The sequence below is a fragment of the Leopardus geoffroyi genome, chromosome A3, assembly GCF_018350155.1.
Source record: "Leopardus geoffroyi isolate Oge1 chromosome A3, O.geoffroyi_Oge1_pat1.0, whole genome shotgun sequence".
Taxonomy (NCBI): domain Eukaryota; kingdom Metazoa; phylum Chordata; class Mammalia; order Carnivora; family Felidae; genus Leopardus; species Leopardus geoffroyi.
In genome coordinates this window covers 41480431-41499115 of record NC_059336.1, presented here as the reverse complement: position 1 = coordinate 41499115, position 18685 = coordinate 41480431, and the positions used below count along the sequence as shown (strand labels likewise).

At 37.9% G+C, this 18685-nt stretch overlaps 1 protein-coding gene across 2 annotated transcripts in view; it reads right to left on the bottom strand.

The window, feature by feature from the left end:
- MACROD2 (mono-ADP ribosylhydrolase 2) overlaps positions 1 to 18685 on the bottom strand; it is a 2046639-nt gene that overhangs the window by 76410 nt on the left and 1951544 nt on the right. The window lies entirely within an intron of this gene.

The following is an 18685-nucleotide window of genomic DNA, read 5'->3' as shown; positions in this document are numbered from 1 at the left end:
TGCGCCACCCAGGCGCCCCTGTAATTTATTATTTTTAAAAAATATCATTAAAATACCTAAATATTTTCATTGATAAATAAGCTGTTCCTAAAGTACTGTGTAAGATGTTTGTACGAAGTTTTCAAAGGTAAATATGGTAGAAATTTGATTGGGTCATCTTTTTGCAACAAGAAGAAAATATAAGCAGGCTTTATGTATTAGTGAAGGTCTTTGGAGAGTTGTGCAAAAGGATATGAAAGGAAGGCAAAGTAGAGGAGATTAAAGGAACATCAGTTTTAATGTTCTTAATGCTTCCATTACTGCAATTGTTCATGTATGGGAGCCTTGAGTCCCTGAAAAAGCCAGATGCAGACCTTTGAAATCCAGTTGTAATTAAGTTCATCTTCCTGAGGAACCCTACCAGTAGAACAATAGCAAAGGGGAATGCAAACCTTCTGTTCTGGGCAATTTCATCCTCTCCCTCGAATAGCACATTTAAATGTGAAATCAGCATAAGTTCTTCTTTTGTTATATATACACTTACAGGAAATAACATGGCCAACTAGATTTCAGTGACTATGGACTCTTACAAGACTACACAGGATTCCTTGTTGGATATTTGAGGCCTCCTTGTAGGCTCTTTAGAAAGCCATTGGAAACAGCATGTGGGTGGGTTAGTGGCAAGACAGAAATGGGTCTTTCATTCATTCCAAAAATATTTATTAAGGGCCAACTCTACACCAGGCACTTCTTGAAGCTGGGGCGTCAATTGTAACTGACTCTGCACTCCTAGAGGTCATAATCTAGGGCGTATTTTCATGCAGCTAAAAGGGTGGTAATCTAAAGATATCTAAAAGCCATGAGCTAATCTTCCATGCATATGGCCATGGAGAAAACTGGGGATGGCCGACTGACACTTCTATTACAAATGGGTTCTCTACTAAGTTCACATTGCTCCACTGAGTTGCAACTCTGAACAGAGCGGAATTCAGATGGAGTCTCATATAAATCATTTTTCCTTTGTTTCCTTATTCCTTTTCCCTCTCTCCCTCCCCACACTTGGTGATAGTTTTAAACAATATGGTTTAGAATATTATGAGAAAGTTTGTTTCTTGAACCTGCCACAAGCAACATTTGATGGACAAGTGAGAAACCTGGGTAGTTAACATATGATTCAAATTTAATAACCAGTGAAGCAAGTATACACCCAAAGTGTATGATTTTAATTAACTGCAAATAATTCCCCCAAGGCAAATGTTTAATTATCTGCACAGCTTCTTATTTCTTTTCGAGACTGACAGTAAGTTTCAAAGTCCAAATTTGGAAGCAAAACTGAACATAGACACATTTTCCAAACAGTTTTCTCACTCAAGTCAAAAATTTTTAAACCAGTTCCCATTAAAACATGCCTTTTTTTTTTTTTTAAATTTTTTTTTTCAACGTTTATTTATTTTTGGGACAGAGAGAGACAGAGCATGAACGGGGGAGGGGCAGAGAGAGAGGGAGACACAGAATCGGAAACAGGCTCCAGGCTCTGAGCCATCAGCCCAGAGCCCGACGCGGGGCTCGAACTCACGGACCGCGAGATCGGGACCTGGCTGAAGTCGGACGCTTAACCGACTGCGCCACCCAGGCGCCCCTAAAACATGCCTTTTTAATTTTGGCTCTAACATGTGGATTAAAAACAAATCTTTGAATACTTTCTTCCACATTAACACTAAAGTGAACAATGATTTTAAAAAGGTGCTATATGAATCAGGCTAAATTTTAATTTTGAAAATTTTATTTGTTTATAGAAAATGGCATCATTTGATATGTAGTCTTGGGCAATACTCATTTCCCTCAACATTAATGTTTTAAGATGATCCAAGATTCTGCATGTGTTTAAAATATATTTATTTACAATCCGCAATAATTCATTATACTTTATAATTTACATAAACATTATGTTACATGCACCAAATATTATATAAGAAATGTCTTTTAAAAAGTGACTTACATTGAGTTTATTGGTTTAATTATTCACATATGATGGGTGATAGTATTTGAAAAATTAATCTCTGGACTATCACTAAAATCTATATCTCTAGCAAATTAATTGAACTTTCAGTTTCAATTTCCTTGGAGAGTTCTTTTAACATTGCTAAGGTAGGTGTCTTCTGATATTATGTCCTCTAATCTATATGTAACGTATTTCATTGAATCCAAGATGGCATCAATTGTTATTTTCACCATTAGATAGGATTAGAAAAAAAATGCTACCAAATGGAGTATAAATAACACACTATTAATTTAAGAATGTGTTCTAGTTTTAGAAATAAAATATATAAAACACTATGTATATTGTAGAACTATATTCTGTGTGTACACAAATACATGTCTTTATGTGATGGCAAGGATTTCCTAACAACACGACCCATTGCCGAACCCACAAGTTAATATTACTTTGTATTTGAAATGGTTGCACCTCCACATACAACAATAAAGCTAGATAAAAGCGGTAAGACCATGACCACATCCACACATGACCACATGGTTACGAAAGACTGTTTCCATTGTTGTTTCTCTTTCCAAAGTGCTATTTGAATTCCTAGTCACATGAACCTTGGCAAGACTGGATGTTGAATGTTTTAAATCATAGATCCTATTATATTATACTTAGTTGGGGGTTTGAAATGACAGTGGAGCTTTTGTGTCTAGGGGGTGATGAAAGTTGCACTGTATATGTATAAAATATTATTCATAACGAGAAAGTAAGAAAATATATCTAGTATAGATGGTCACTAAAAGAGTGTATTATTTCTATGTGAAAAATGTAGTGGTATATACTAAATTCTTGCAGTACCTTGGATTCATCTTATTTTATTCTAAAAATTATCATGTAGTAATGTTCAAAAAATGTAAAGGGGTTATCACCTAATTCTGAGATTCAGTCAATGCTATTTTAATAGCAGAGAACTGGAATTAAATTTATATGTAGATTCTGACTTTCAAAATCTTTAAGGTCAATGTTCTATTAGAAAATTTTTTCAAATGCAAATATTAAGTTGAATATTCAAGCCAAAGTTCTGAAGATAGATTATCTTCTAAGATTAACAAGAATAAAAAGACATACTTTCATAAATTAAAACAAAATCTCCTCATTTAAGAAGTTGAAAAGGTTTAAAAGAATATTTAAAATAGATTAAAATTTAAAAAAAAAACATAAAACAGGGGCGCCTGGGTGGCGCAGTCGGTTGAGCGTCCGACTTCAGCCAGGTCACGATCTCGCGGTCCGTGAGTTCGAGCCCCGCATCGGGCTCTGGGCTGATGGCTCAGAGCCTGGAGCCTGTTTCCGATTCTGTGTCTCCCTCTCTCTCTCTGCCCCTCCCCCGTTCATGCTCTGTCTCTCTCTGTCCCAAAAATAAATAAACGTTGAAAAAAAAATATAAAAAAAAAAAAAACAAAAAAAAAAACATAAAACAAATTCTAAACAGTAGGCCATTTTTTTTTTTTAATTTTTTTTTTCAACGTTTATTTATTTTTGGGACAGAGAGAGACAGAGCATGAACGGGGGAGGGGCAGAGAGAGAGGGAGACACAGAATCGGAAACAGGCTCCAGGCTCTGAGCCATCAGCCCAGAGCCTGACGCGGGGCTCGAACTCACCGACCGCGAGATTGTGACCTGGCTGAAGTCGGACGCTCAACCGACTGCGCCACCCAGGCGCCCCAACAGTAGGCCATTTTTAATGCAGTCAATTACACATATCTATATGGAATAGTATGTGGATAGATTGAAGATGTGATGGTAAATGATCAAACTATTGAATTTTCAATACACATATCTAAACCATAAATAAAAATAGGTACTACCACTTTCGAAAATGTCCCCTTAACAACAAAAGTTCTTAACCTTAGTTAAGAACTTAGTTCTTAACCCTTGAATATACTCTAGGGGTCCACAAACCTTTTTGAGTTGATATGTAAAATGTATACATATATTGTTACTGATTTCTCTAGAAATAGATTGCTTCCATCATATTCTCATATGTCAGCAAGGTTAAAAATAACTATAGAAATTTACACCTTAATGCTAGTGACACTGCTATTTTACAAAAGAATTTGAAGATTATAATTGAGAATTATCCACAGAACTTGATGCCCACTTCATGAATTTATAAGTGATGTCTCTTTTTGAATTCTTAAGGTAGATTTGACTTGAGGAAATAGCTAAAAACATACACAGATGTGTTTAATAAATGAAGTGGGCAATCCAGCTGGTAAACAACATTTTGCATCAAATATAGAAATGACTATAAAGTACAAAATGGAATGGTGATTAACAGTCTTTGAAAACATTTTCAAGTCAGGAGATGTGCAAAAATCCATCTAGTAAAAAAGGTAATCCCTGCCTACTATTTAGAATTGCAGCAAGAGGTCATATTGGTGCAGAAGTTCCAAGGAGTCTGAACAAAATACATGCTATTTACAAACACCTATGCCTGATGTATTTGCTTTGTAGCATGTACACATTCATACATGAGTCTCCTACCTTGATGCAAAAGTTGCCCAGAAACACAGTTACCTGGATTTCCTCTGATTCTTGTCAACTGTTTCGATTACAAGAAGCAAAACATTTATCCTGGCCTGCTCATTTGAATCGCTGGTTTATTATGTGAAGCAATTAGAATGAAGTAGTTTTTCCTCCATCTGAATGGTGTGTTTATCCACAATAAACTAGAGTCTTCACAGCCGAATGTGGTCTCACTGAAGCTTTGCAGTGACTATTCCTCTATATAGGAAAAATATATCTTGCAATACATTTCCAGAGTATTCCGATGGCAATGACCTAAACTGTAGTTGGTCTCAGTGCAGCTGGATATACAAGGCTGCTCTATATTTACCTGAAAAGTAACTGGGTCCGTAGGACAGGCCATTGCCCTGAGCACTGGGAGGCCAGACTGAGCTAGGATCGGTCATTTGTCTTCATTATGCAATCATTAACCCCCATTAAAAGGGGCCAATCATTCCCAGAGTTATGGAATCCGGGTACTAACAGTCTCTGAGGCACAGCTGAGAAAACTACCATCATGTACCACTAACTTTGCTTCTATTAGAAACCACATGCCAAATTCCAAACAGTAACTTGTGTAAACCAGCTGATATCTACACTGGAGGTGGTATTTTTCTGCAGTTGTTATTGAAAATATAAGCAAGTAAGGATCAATCGTGACAGATGGACACTGGCTTGGGGTTGTGATTCTGGATTTACAACAACATGCTTCCTAACTCTAGGAAAACCCATTCACCTTACATAATCTTGGTTTCTGCACATAGGAACTGAGGGTGCTGAACCACTCTCTCTAAATTCCTTACAATGCTAATCTGCTGATGTATCCAAATGATCTCTTTGTTCTGACAACGCCTCTGTAACTGTTCAGGCTTCCTTCATTATCTGCCTACCTGAGTTGGGCTGTTCTCACTGTGAGATTTATATTATTTATAAAATAAAGGTTAATGGTGGGGGAAAGGAGTGCCATGTGACATCAGTGCCACACTGGCCATTGTTAACTCTGTGACTCGACGAAGGATCATCACAATGTCTAATAGAACAGCTGGATATGAAACCAGGCTGGACTATGATGGAAAAAGATATGCTTAATTACCCTTTTCCATCAAGTTAATTTTTCCCCCTTGGCAATGTAAACAAAGGCAAATCTGCTCTTGTTTCCAGTTGTCTGTGACCTGCTATCCTTGACCTCCATCCTTCAGATTCCTTTCTGATCTTGCCTCCCTCCCTCTATCTCTCTATGCCTTGCCTAGCAGGATTTCTTGATATCCTTTTTTTTTTTTTTTTAATGATTAAAAAAAAAAAAAATCTGACCAGGCCACAGGCATGAAAAGTAGCTATGGTTCTGGGTGTAAATCGACTTGGAATTCTATCAATATGTTGATCTATAAATCAGGGAGTGTTTTATTTATACTTCTTAATTCAATCTGGTAATGAAAAGTCTTTGAGAGAACATTCCCTGTAGGAGAAATGATGAGGGCTTTTTGGGTCCTAACTCTGAACATAGTCACAGCCTGGCAGCTGGCCACCACTTCTCAGTTACTTTATTTCATGGAGAAGTTGAGGCAGTAGCGACAGTCTATCTCCAGATTCATAAATGCTTCAACCTTTGGGTTCAGGTTGTTTTCAGCCAGACACTTGGGTAGTGTGGCTGGGATGCAAGGACCCCACACTGCTGGGAGCCAGACATTTTTTCCTACATTCCTAATGGACTGAGTCAAAACTCACCTCGTTGGAGCACAGCTTGTCTTTTTCCCCAAGTGATGTAAAGACACATGTTTGGAGACATTTGGACTTTCCGTGGGAGTTACTAATTTTCTGTGAACTTCAAAGACCTGGATGATTTCTCCTTAGCACCTATTTATTCCTCACATCTCAAAGGATCCACAAGCCTATCCAAATGAAAATGGTTGCATGTCCTCACTTTTTTCAGTTTTTTTTTCAATGTCCTTCTGTGCTACTGAATACAATTCTATAATATGAAGAGCTGCAGAGTGGCTCACTTTGTGGATCTACCACAAGCTATTTTACTACTGCTCCTATTCTTGGACAATTGGGTTGCATCCAATTTTCTGCCATTATAAATAATCCTATGATACTGTGATATTGGATGCCCCAAAGCTGCATTCACTCTACTGTTCTTTCTCTTACCTCTTCCAGCCCATTTCTATCTCTGTGGTCTAGATAGTTTAGATCTCTCTATACCTAAGCCTTATAATCGACCATGCTCCATCAATATCCCATTGGGATACTGCTGAGATCACAGCAGATGGTTCCGGGAGATGGGCTCCTTTCTGAGGCTCTGAGTGAGGGCATTCTTTCCTTGGATGAACCAGAAGTACCCAGCAGCTAATGCCCAACTGGAGACTCCCTAAGGGCTTCAGGAGATAAAACCTGTTTCCTCACCTCTTTGGGGGACAATTTTGAATATACTCTACACTTCTTAGAGAAATGGAGCCCCAGTTCCCCTCAGCAGTAACCTGCTCACTAATGTACCCTCTTTTGTCTGTCTTCCTCTCCCTGACCTACTTCCTTATGCCTTACCTGTGCTTCCTGGGACCACCTCTCAAATAAACCCTTTGCCACCATATCCTTGTCTCAGAATTTTGCTTTTGGAGAACCCAAACTAAGATAGCCAAGATATTCACTATCAGTCTCTTGGCAGAGATTTACTGGAAGAGAAAGGAGGAGCCACAAGCCTTGGATGAGGTGGAACAAAGAAGGATAATGAGCAACTTGGTGACTTTAGAAGAGTAGGAAGAAGGAAAGAAGGTAGGAAGTCTTGGACGCTCCTTGAGTGGACAACTCTTTGAGGAGTTGCCTGAGTCTCTAGACGAACTGCCTGAGCTGCTGTTGCTTCCAGATGATCCAGTTCTTGGGGATGATGAAATGGTTTCTTCGAAGACTCACTGACTTTCCTACCAATTGAAGTAACCTCAGTATATGTCGCTTCTGCATAGCTTGTGTGAGTTTGACTTTACTTCCTTTGTAGTGTTTGTGAGTTCATTATCTAATCTTAATGTGTATGTGTGTACTTCAAACATTTCTAAAGTGCCTTTTACAAATGTTACTTTTAGAAGCATAGTGTTCTTTTAGATTCATTTTTTAAAACACTCACTGTTTTAGGTGTTTCAAATGTACAGCACTCTCATGAACCTTGTACACAGATTGAAAAATACTGAACCAAGAAACTTAGAGAAAGTTAAAGAGGGGAACAGCCTGGTCATGCAGAATAAAACAAGTTCAGTAAATTTCATTTCCAGATATGACCCTGGTGGGGGAAAAATCAGGTGACATCTGGTATTACAGGAAATGGGGTGTATAGAGGCATTTGTATGATGAAGGCAATGTTTTGCCTCATAAACTGAGAAAAATGTGTTAAAACAAAATACTGCAAAATGTGATTTTATGAGGACCTTGGGAAGTATACTAAGGATTAACTCAAAGTGTTTTTTTTTTTTTTTAATTTCTAGGAAGAAATAATAAGATAATGTATTTTAATCCACTAGTATTTTACACTAAATTTAACTGTGAGTTCTAGAAATTATTATAATTGCTTTTTTTCTAATGTAATGGCTGACTATATTAGTCTGCTTGGGCTGCCATAACAAAATACCACAGACTGAGTGGCTTAAACAGCAGATTTTTTTTTTTTTTCATAGCTCTGGAAGCTAGAAGTCCAAGATCAAGGTACTGGCTCATTTAGTTTCAGGTGGTGGTGCTCTTCCCGGTTTGCAGAAGGCTGCCTTCTTGCTGTGTCCTCACACAAATCAGTGTGTATGCAGAAGGAAAGACAGAAATTGAGATCTCTCCTTCTCTTCTTAATAAGGCCACTGCTCCCATCAGGACCTACTCTAAAGCTAATTACCTCCCAAAGACCCCACCTCCAAATACCATCACAGCAGGGGCTCTGGCTCAATATATGACATTTGTGTTTGGGGAGCATGCAAACATCGCTCCACAACACTGACATGTACATTTTGGAACACGTAGGTTTGGATGATTTATTTAACTTTTGAATGTTGGCCATTCAAGTTGGTATCCCTGACGCACAGCAGAACAAAGTCTCAACATGGAGGTGGAGATGGAATTTTCCCTAAATGTGTGGTTCCCTTTCCCCATTTCAATTCTCTCAAATTAATTTTCATTGATCCTTAAACTGCATCAGTCACTGTTTGGGTGAAAAAGTAGCAATGAGGGAATCTGGGGTGATATCCAGAACAATAACTGGCATTCCTGTCAGCTAATCAGAATGGACATGTCCATGGGGGCAGGGTTCTGGAGCCTGCTGCCTTGTCTGGGATGACAGGATGGTAGTGAAAATTACTTGCAAAGAGGGGAGTTTAGTCATTGTTTGCCAAACACCATGTAAATATTTTGGCGTTTTTCAAGTACTTGCAGCAGTACCAGACTGTACTGGAAGATTATCAGTTCTGTGTATAGTACAGAACTATATTGATAAGTTCCCCAAAAAGATAGTGAGAATAGTTTCATAACCAACAGTCTCTGATGCTTTCGCATTGGTGGAAAAAATGAGAAGTGGCTTTACTCTTATAGACCAAAAGACTCTACAACGTAAGGACTGAATAGTTCTCAATCACACATTTGTGATGTCATCTTATTTTGTGGCCCTACCTAATGAAGCACCACAGCAAATAAAATCATTGCAAACTTTAAAATAAAACCCAAAACCAGCAGAAGGCAGGAAATAATAAAGACTAGAGCAGAAATTAATGCTATCGAAACCAAAAAAACAATAGAACAGATCAATGAAACCAGAAGCTGGTTCTTTGAAAGAATTCACAGAATTGATAAACCACTAGCCAGTTTGATTAAGAAGAAAAAGGAAAAGACCCAAATAAATAAAATCAAGAATGAAAGAGGAGAGATCACGAGCAACATAACAGAAATAAAAACAATAATAAGAGAATATTATGAGCAATTATATGCCAATAAAACGGGTAATCTGGAAGATATGGACAAATTCCTAGAAACATATACACTACCAAAAGTGAAACAGGAATAAATAGAAAATTTTCACAGACCCATAACCAGTAAGGAAATCGATTAGTAATCAAAAATCTGCCAAAAAAACAAGAGTCCAGGGCCAGATGGCTTTCCAGGGGAGTTCTACCAAACATTTAAGGAAGAGCTAACACCTATTCTCTAGAAACTGTTCCAAAAAATAGAAATGGAAGGGAAACTTCCAAACTCTTTCTATGAAGCCAGCATTACCTTAATTCCAAAACCAGACAGAGACCCCACTAAAAAGGAGAACTATAGACCAATTTCCCTGATGGACATGGATGTAAAAATCCTCAACGAGATATTAGCTAACCAGATCCAACAATACATTAAAAAAAATTATTCACCACGACCAAGTGGGATTTATACCTGGCATGCAGGGCTGGTTCAATATCCACAAAACAATTAACGTGATTCATCACATCAATAAAAGAAAGGACAAGAACCATATGATCCTCTCAATAGATGCAGAGAAAGAATTTGACAAAATACAACATCATTTCTTGATAAAAACCCTCGAGAAAGTAGGGATAGAAGGATCATAGCTTGAGATCATAAAAGCCATATATGAATGACCCAACACTAATATCATCCTCAATGGGGATGATAGCTTTCCCCCTAAGGTCAGGAACAAGACAAAGATGTCCACTCTCACCACTGTTATTCAACATAGTATTGGAAGTCTTAGCCTCTGCGATCAGACAACATAAAGAAATAAAAGGCATCCAAATCCGCCAGGAGGAGGTCAAACTTTCACTCTTCGCAGATGACATGATAATCTATATGGAAAACCCAAAAAATTCCACCAAAAAACTGCTAGAATTGATTCATGAATTCAGCAAAGTTGCAGGATATAAATTCAATGCACAAAAATCGCTTGTATTCCTATACACGAACAATGAAGTGACAGAAAGAGAAATCAAGGAATTGATCCCATTTACAGTTGCACAAAAAACCATAAAATACCTAGGAATAAATCTAACCAAAGAGGTGAAAAATCTATACGCTGAAAAATATAGAAAGCTTATGAAATAAATTGAAGAAGACAAAAAAAAAAATAGAAAAAGATTCCATGCTCCTGGATAGGAAGAACAAATATTGTTAAAATGTCAATACTACCCAAAGCAATCTACATATTCCATGCAATCCCTATCAAAGTAACACCAGCATTCTTCACAGAACTACAGCAAATAATCCTAAAATTTGGAACCAAAAAAGACCCCGAATAGCCAAAGCGATCTTGAAAAAGAAAACCAAACCAGGAGGCATCACAATCCCAGACTTCAAGCTATACTACAAAGCTGTAATCATCAAAACAGTATTGTACTGGCACAAGAACAGACACTCAGATCAATGGAACAAAATAGAGAACCCAGAAATGGACCCAAAAACGTATGGACAACTAATCTTTGACAAAGCAGGAAAGAATATCCAATGGAATAAAGACAGTCTCTTCAGCAAGTGGTGCTGGGAAAACTGGACAGTGACATGCAGAAGAACGAACCTGGACCACTTTCTTACACTATACACAAAAATAAACTGAAAATGGATGAAAGACCTCAATGTAAGACAGGAAGCCATCAAAATCCTCGAGGAGAAAGCAGGAAAAAACCTCTTTGATCTTGCCCTCACAAATTCTTACTCAACACGTCTCTGGAGGCAAGGGAAACAAAAGCAAAAATGAACTACTGGGACCTCATCAAAATAAAAAGCTTCTGCACAGCGAAGGAAACAATCAGCAAAACTAAAAGGCAGCTGACAGAATGGGAGAAGACATTTGCAAATGACATATCAGATAAAGGGTTAGTATCCAAAATCTATAAAGAACTTATCAAACTCAACACCCAAAAAAAACAAATAATCCAGTGAAGAAATGGGCAAAAGACATGAATACATGAATAGACACTTCTCTAAGGAAGACATCCAGATGGCCAACCGACACATGAAAAAATGCTCAACATCACTCATCATCAGGGAAATACAAATCAAAACCACAATGAGATGCCACCTTACACCTGTCAGAATGGCTAACATTAACAATTCAGGCAACAACAGATGTTGGCGAGGATGCAGAGAAAGAGGATCTCTTTTGCATTGTTGGTGGCAATGCAAGCTGGTGCAGCCACTCTGGAAAACAGTATGGAAGTTCCTCAAAAAACTGAAAATAGAACTACCCTACCACCCAGCAATTGCACTACTAGGCATTTATCCACGGGATACAGGTGTGCTGTTTCGAAGGGACACATGCACCCCCATGTTTATAGCAGCACTATCAACAATAGCCAAAGTATGGAAAGAGCCCAAATGTCCATTGATGGATAAATGGATGCAGAAGAGGTGGTATATATATATACAATGGAGTATTACTCAGCAATCAAAAAGAATGAAATCTTGCCATTTGCAACTACATGGATGGAACTGGAGGGTATTATGCTAAGTGAAATTAGTCAGTCATAGAAAGACAAACACCATATGACTTCACTCATATGAGGACTTTAAGAGACAAGACAGGTGAACATAAGGGAAGGGAAACAAAAATAATATAAAAAAAGGGAGGGGGACAAAACAGAAGAGACTCATAAAATATGGAGAACAAACTGAGGGTTGCTGGAGGGGTTGTGGGAGGGGGGATGGGTTAAATGGGTAAGGGGCACTAAGGAATCTACTCCTGAAATCATTGTTTCACTATATGCTAACTAATTTGGATGAAAATTTTAAAAAATAAAAAAATAAAATTAAAAAAAAGAGTTAAAAAATTACTCTTTAAAAAAAAGTTGTGTTCAGAGTTTTTGAGGAAAAAAAATACCCTGGAATTCTTAACTTTTCACTGAAGATAAATATACATAAAGAAAAGTGCAAATTTCATGTAGTATATAGCATGATGGATTATCACAAATTGAACACTCTTGTATAACTAGCACCAGCTCAAGAAACAGGACACATCATGTCTTGGCAGCTCTGCTCATCATCCTTTTCAGCCACTACCCTCCCTCTGAAAATCACCACTCTGACTTCCAACAGCATTTATCAGTTGTCCCTGTTTTCAGACTTCAGATAAATGGAATGGTACACAATACATGCTCTTCTCTGGTTTCTTTCGCTTGACATTCTGCTGGTGAAATTCATTCATATGGTTCCTAGGGAAAATGAAGTTTAATTGCACTATGAAGGCTGGCCAAGTCAATGGATCCTGTGGTGAATCTTATTGGAAGAGTAAAAATAATGTTTTTTTCTCTTTGCAAACATCAAACATTCACTGCTTCCCCATACTTTGCCATCAACTTATTATTTCCTAACTACAGTGGTTCTTAAGTATTAGTGTGCACTGGGATCTCCTGGAAGGATTTTTAACATACAGCCTGTGGGGGCCCCTCCCTCCAGAGTGTCTGATGGTGTAGGTCTGGGGTGAGGCCTGAGAGACTGCACTTCTTTCTTTTTTTTTTTTTTTAAATTTTTTTTTTCAACGTTTATTCATTTTTTTTTTGGGACAGAGAGAGACAGAGCATGAACGGGGGAGGGGCAGAGAGAGAGGGAGACACAGAATCGGAAACAGGCTCCAGGCTCTGAGCCATCAGCCCAGAGCCCGACGCGGGGCTCGAACTCACGGACCGCGAGATCGGGACCTGGCTGAAGTCGGACGCTTAACCGACTGCGCCACCCAGGCGCCCCGAGAGACTGCATTTCTAACAACTTCCTAGGTGATGCTGATTCTGCTGCTCCAGGGACCACTCTTTAAGTACCACTGCTGGAATATATTGAATTTGTTAACCAAAGCCCAATCTGTGTGCATTTCTTTTCTACATCTAAGTCAACTTGCATTTAGAGTAGGATTTTTTTTTTTTTTTTTTGTAATTAGTATCCTCATATGGATTGCCCACAGATTCTCCATTGAAGGGAGAGCAGCATCTCATTTGCGGTGGGGAAGCATGGTTCTATGAGTGGCTGGATCTGTGTGAACCATATCAACACATGAAAATGACAGAGCCATTTCAGAGCATCTCCTTTTCAACATTGGATATATTGGATCTTACTGCTAAAAATCTGAAACTCCTTGCAGCTTTACATGTAGCCAGAAAAATAAATCTGCCTAAGTGTTAAGAAAGGCCCAGGTCATATCATTGCTGCTTGTATCAAATCCTGCAAGCAAGAGCTCCTAAGGAATAAAGCTTCAAGACTAAAAGTGATAAAACATCACTACCACATGTTTCTTCTCAAGCTAATTCTACATACTGTCCAATACATTAGCCACTAGCCACATGTGGCCAGTAAGTCCTTGCAATGTGGCAAGTCTGAATGACACGTTACATAAGTGCAAAATATGCACCTGACTCTTACAGACTCAGTACAAAAAAAGAATGTAAAATATATCAATATTTTTTATATTGTCTTCATGATGAAATTATTATATTTTGGATATGTTTGTTAAATAAAATATTTTACTAAAACAATTTTCACCTTTTCCTTTTTTCTTCCTTAATGTGGCTATTAGAAAATTTAAAATTATATATGTGGTTCTCATTTGTGTCTCATATTTATCTCTAGGGGACAGTGCTGTTCTAGAGAACTTAGTATAAGCCTGAGTTATACAAACAATTAAAGACGTATTTATTTGAAAGCCAGAGTTATGAAGATGGGAAATTGTAGCTTGCCAAAGGATGGTCCATCAAAAGCTAGAAAATCTACTTGGGCTTATAGAAAAACACCTGCAAATGCTAATAGAGATAGCTGGGGAGAAGAGTCTAATTAGATATAATCAGAGAGGATGCTCTGAGAAGGAATTAGAGGAAGAAAGAGAATGAAAAATGTATGACAACCACCACACTAAAAAACTATTTATGCCCCAATGATATCTAATAGCTGAAAATTTTTGCTTTATATTGATTTGGCCCAAACTTCGTAGCCTGGCATTCAGGGTTCTCCATAATGAGGGCTCAGACTTAGCAACAAATTAAAGAGTGGATGGATGGATCCATCATGAAGCTAAGGGGACCTATTCATGGCACCTAAAATAGGTGGTCTGATGTCCTACTTCCACCCTTTCGTGGATGCTCTTCTTCTCAAGGAGAATAGCTTCTTTCCAGTTCATTATTTTTGTGTATCTTTTAGATCCCAGTTCAAATGTCATATTCTTTACCTGCATTTCACAGATAATCCCAGGGCTTCTCCTTCAATATGTTTCAGTGTAATCCTTCCTTGGTGCTTGTCTTGTTTTGTCTGTTTTGTTAGCTATCTCACATGCTAGCTATGTGGCCTTAGACCACTTAACTTACTGCACTATGCTTTACTTCCCTTGTCTGTAAAGTGGGATAATGACTGAATTTATATCACGATAAGAGTGGAATGAGTGAAAACATGTAAAGTTCTTTGAATAGAATCTGGTGTATGACAAGGATTAGATAAGTATTAGCTGCTACTATTATTGTTGATGTTCATATTGGCTATGTAACTCACACGTGCACATCTCCTTTTCCTATCTAGATTGTAAATATCTTAAAGGGCAAGAATCATATTTTCTTCTTTATATCACAAGTCTTACAAAGTTAAAAACCCAGTAAACATCTGTTGATGGCCATAAAAACACCCATGCATTTTAATTGGTGCTTTCTATAGGTCAGATTGTGTACTAATCAGGGATAAAATGATAAACAACATAGACATTGTCCTTTCCTCCACGAAATTTAAGTTATAGTGGAGGGAGATGGACAAAGGGTGAATGTGCAGAAGATAAAGAGGTTTACATAGTTACAGACAGCAATAAGTGTTATGAAGTAATAAACAAGGGGCTGGGATAAAGCTTTAGTGGAGGAGGGTTCCAACTAAAAAGATGATGAGGGAAGGCCATGATGAGCATGAACTACAGCGAGGGGAGAGAAGGTTTTGTGAGGTAAGAATGGAGGGACAAGTAGAGTTTATAATGGTGCACCTTACAGATTACAGTTAGGTGTTTGTGCTTTACTTTGAGGGAAACATGAAAGTATTACAGGAATTCAAGAAACAGTGGGCTGTAAACTCTTTATTTTGTTTTGTCAAGTAATGGCAGTAGGCCTTAGGAGCTGTCACCTTTTACTTGACTTATGAAATGAGATCATATTCAAGAACAATATATTAATATGGCCATGAGTTTTTGACCTATATAAGGTTAGCTGACTCATCTAGGGTTCAAGCATATACACTTGACCTTAGACTCATTAAAACCAGCTGTCTGTATAACACGACTATGTGCAATCCAAGGCCAAATATAATAAGATATATGCCAGTAGAAAACCAATAAGCAAATATATGAACCAGAGTTCCATTTGAGCCTCTATTGTGATACCTGCTCATGTATTAGCTTATATAAAAACCCTGTTGTTCATGACAGATATCGTTTTTCAGGGAACCACTTTAAATATGATTCTGGAATAAGGAAGGATATAAAGAATGAAAACATTATAAAAATTATAGAGGGAGTCTGCTGTGAAACAGCATGCAAAAACTCAAACATATTATCATTTAGACCTAGGCATTACTGACTTTAAAATACAGCAGACAACTTAAAACATAGTATTGTCCTTGAAAACAGAAATGAGGGAAAAAACCCAAGTATTTACCACTCACTTTTTCCCTGTGGAATGAGCTGATATCCCATAAAGGCTTAATAGTGCGTGTGTGTGGTTCTTAATACAGAGTAGACTTATGGGATAAGGAGAGGAAAAAAAACCCCACGGAAATGGGTTTATTTATTTATTTTTTCAAAAAGCCTCAAGTTCAAGTGTAGTCTTTTGTCTTCAACGCTTGTGTTGCCCTGGGCTAGTTACTTATCCTGAATCTTGGTTGCCTCGTTTGTAAAATAGGGTAAATAAAACAAAAATAGTAACGATGATAAGAATTAATAATAATAATAATAATAATACCACTCATCTCTGGGAGATACTGGGTAGCTGTTGAACAAATCTGTTGCCCTTGTCTTGGTCACATAAGAAGGAAAAACTTGCAGGGATGAGGAAGATCTCTCTTGCAGCCAGGTGGGGCCATGCGACTGAGCTCTGGCCAACAGAAAGTGGACAGAAGTGGTACATGCCACTTTTAGGCCTGGCCATAAAAAAACCCTGCTGTGTAATCCTTTCTCTCTTCTACTTATTTGCCAACTGGATACAAAGACTCAGGACAACTTTGGGGGCCACAGGCTGGAGCTCACAAGCCTCCATCAGCTTGAGTCCTTAATGACACAATGGAACTCAGCCTCCCACTGTGGATTTATGCACATGAGAAAATAAATTTCTCTCATGTCAGTTTGACATTGGTGTTACAGCAGCTAGTGTTACCTAACTCATAGTCCATCTGAAAGAGTTACTGAAAGAATTAAGTGAGGTTATATTTGGGCACTATATTTTTCTGATTGCCATTATTATTCAAATCTAACTAGTTAGGATCTGTGTACAAAGCTCTTAGGACACACAATTTCTTTATAAATATGAAAGGATTTTCAAAATAAAGGAAGAAATTAGCAAAGATGATATGGCATGACAAAAGATATTTTGAGAGTGAAGGAGAGGAATATAATTATTATTTTTTACATCTCAGCTCCATTTTTTTTCCTCTTGAAAAAACTAGCAGAGAACTTGTGGAAACAATAGTCCAAGCTAGTTTCCCATGGGGTGACAGCTTATGCTCAGGAAGAAGGTTTTTTTTCCTGTTATTATTTTCCTCTCACAAATCATATTATGTGGTCTGATAAGAAGATAAGATCTTTGCAGTTAGAATTGTACTTAAAAATCCAGGGCATATGGTCACCTTATGGACCTCAAGCAAATTCCTGGTTTCTTTACATTTGATGAAAAAGGGAGACTGTGGGGTAGGAAGTATGGTTCAAAGAGGGGACCCATTAAGTAGGAGGAGGGGAAAGGCATTAAAGATGGAAGAACTGGTGTTTCACGGAATAAAGCCGGAACAGAGTCTGATGTGTGCTCTTAGCTCAACCTTGGGAGAAGTGCTAGGGAAGGATTTGGGAGGGGCTCTGACCATGGAAGAAGAGCGTTGTCAGCAAGAGGAAGGCATATGTGTGCAAAGGTTTGCTTGCATACCTCCTGCTCATGCAGGTTGGTGTTTACTTTCCTGGTTGGTTATCTTCCTGCAGTTGAAAAGATGGATTGAGAGAAACCCAGTGCCTGGTGCTGACAGTGGTCTTAAGTCCTTAATTGTCTACTCTGAGGAAGAGGTCAACAGAAATGTGTGTCTTACTACATAGTTAGGATACAGTGATTGAGGGAATGTTTAGAATTGATTCTGCTTCAAAATGTGGCCGGCATTGAAAACATTTATGGATGGGTTAGGTAAACTGAAGGAATTGAATGGCTTTTGAAACATGCCTTTTGAAAGACTTAGATGAGTCTGCCAGTATAACAGAAGCATCCTGAATCATAGATCAAGCTAGGAGAAACGTCATCTTGTACAAGTTTATTTGGGTCTCAAAACATGTTTGTGTGTAGGTGTGTGTGTGCTCATGTGCGTTGTTTTGCGTATGCATATGTGTATGTGACTGCTGCTGTCCCTTCTGCCGGTCTTTCCACTTTAATTTGACATATCTAGTGCAAAATATCAGGGCAAATTTCTAAACGAAATAGGAAGAAAAACTTTTCATTAAATGCCAACAATGCTTGTTAGGAAACCTGGTCTTTGTGCCTGATTAAAAACAAAAGCCTTTCCAGTCTTCACCACTAGCTAGCCAATTATTCCTTTCTTTCTGTTAAGGAATGCAGCAGTTCTGAGACATTCTCTGTCTTCCTCTGTGACTCTCTCTGTCTCTTACGATAAATATACCCCCCGGGAACAGTGGTGGAAAGAATGGATGACAACAAATATCATCAGGAATGAGGCAGGACAACATATTTCTGCTCATGAAAATATCTATTGTCAAAATCTATGATAGGCTACATCCTTTTCTGTAACTTGGGAGAATGTTTCCCTCAGTAACACTGTACTACCACTAATGTAAGAAACTCAGACCTCATTTTTTAAAAAGTAATTTTATCATTGCTTATTTTGTATTATAATAGTGACTATGATTTATTGAAATTACAACTTTATGTTCCTTAACTCGTTTGGATAGGATGTGGAATTGTTTCTCAAACTGGGTTTTGTAAGATTTAAAAT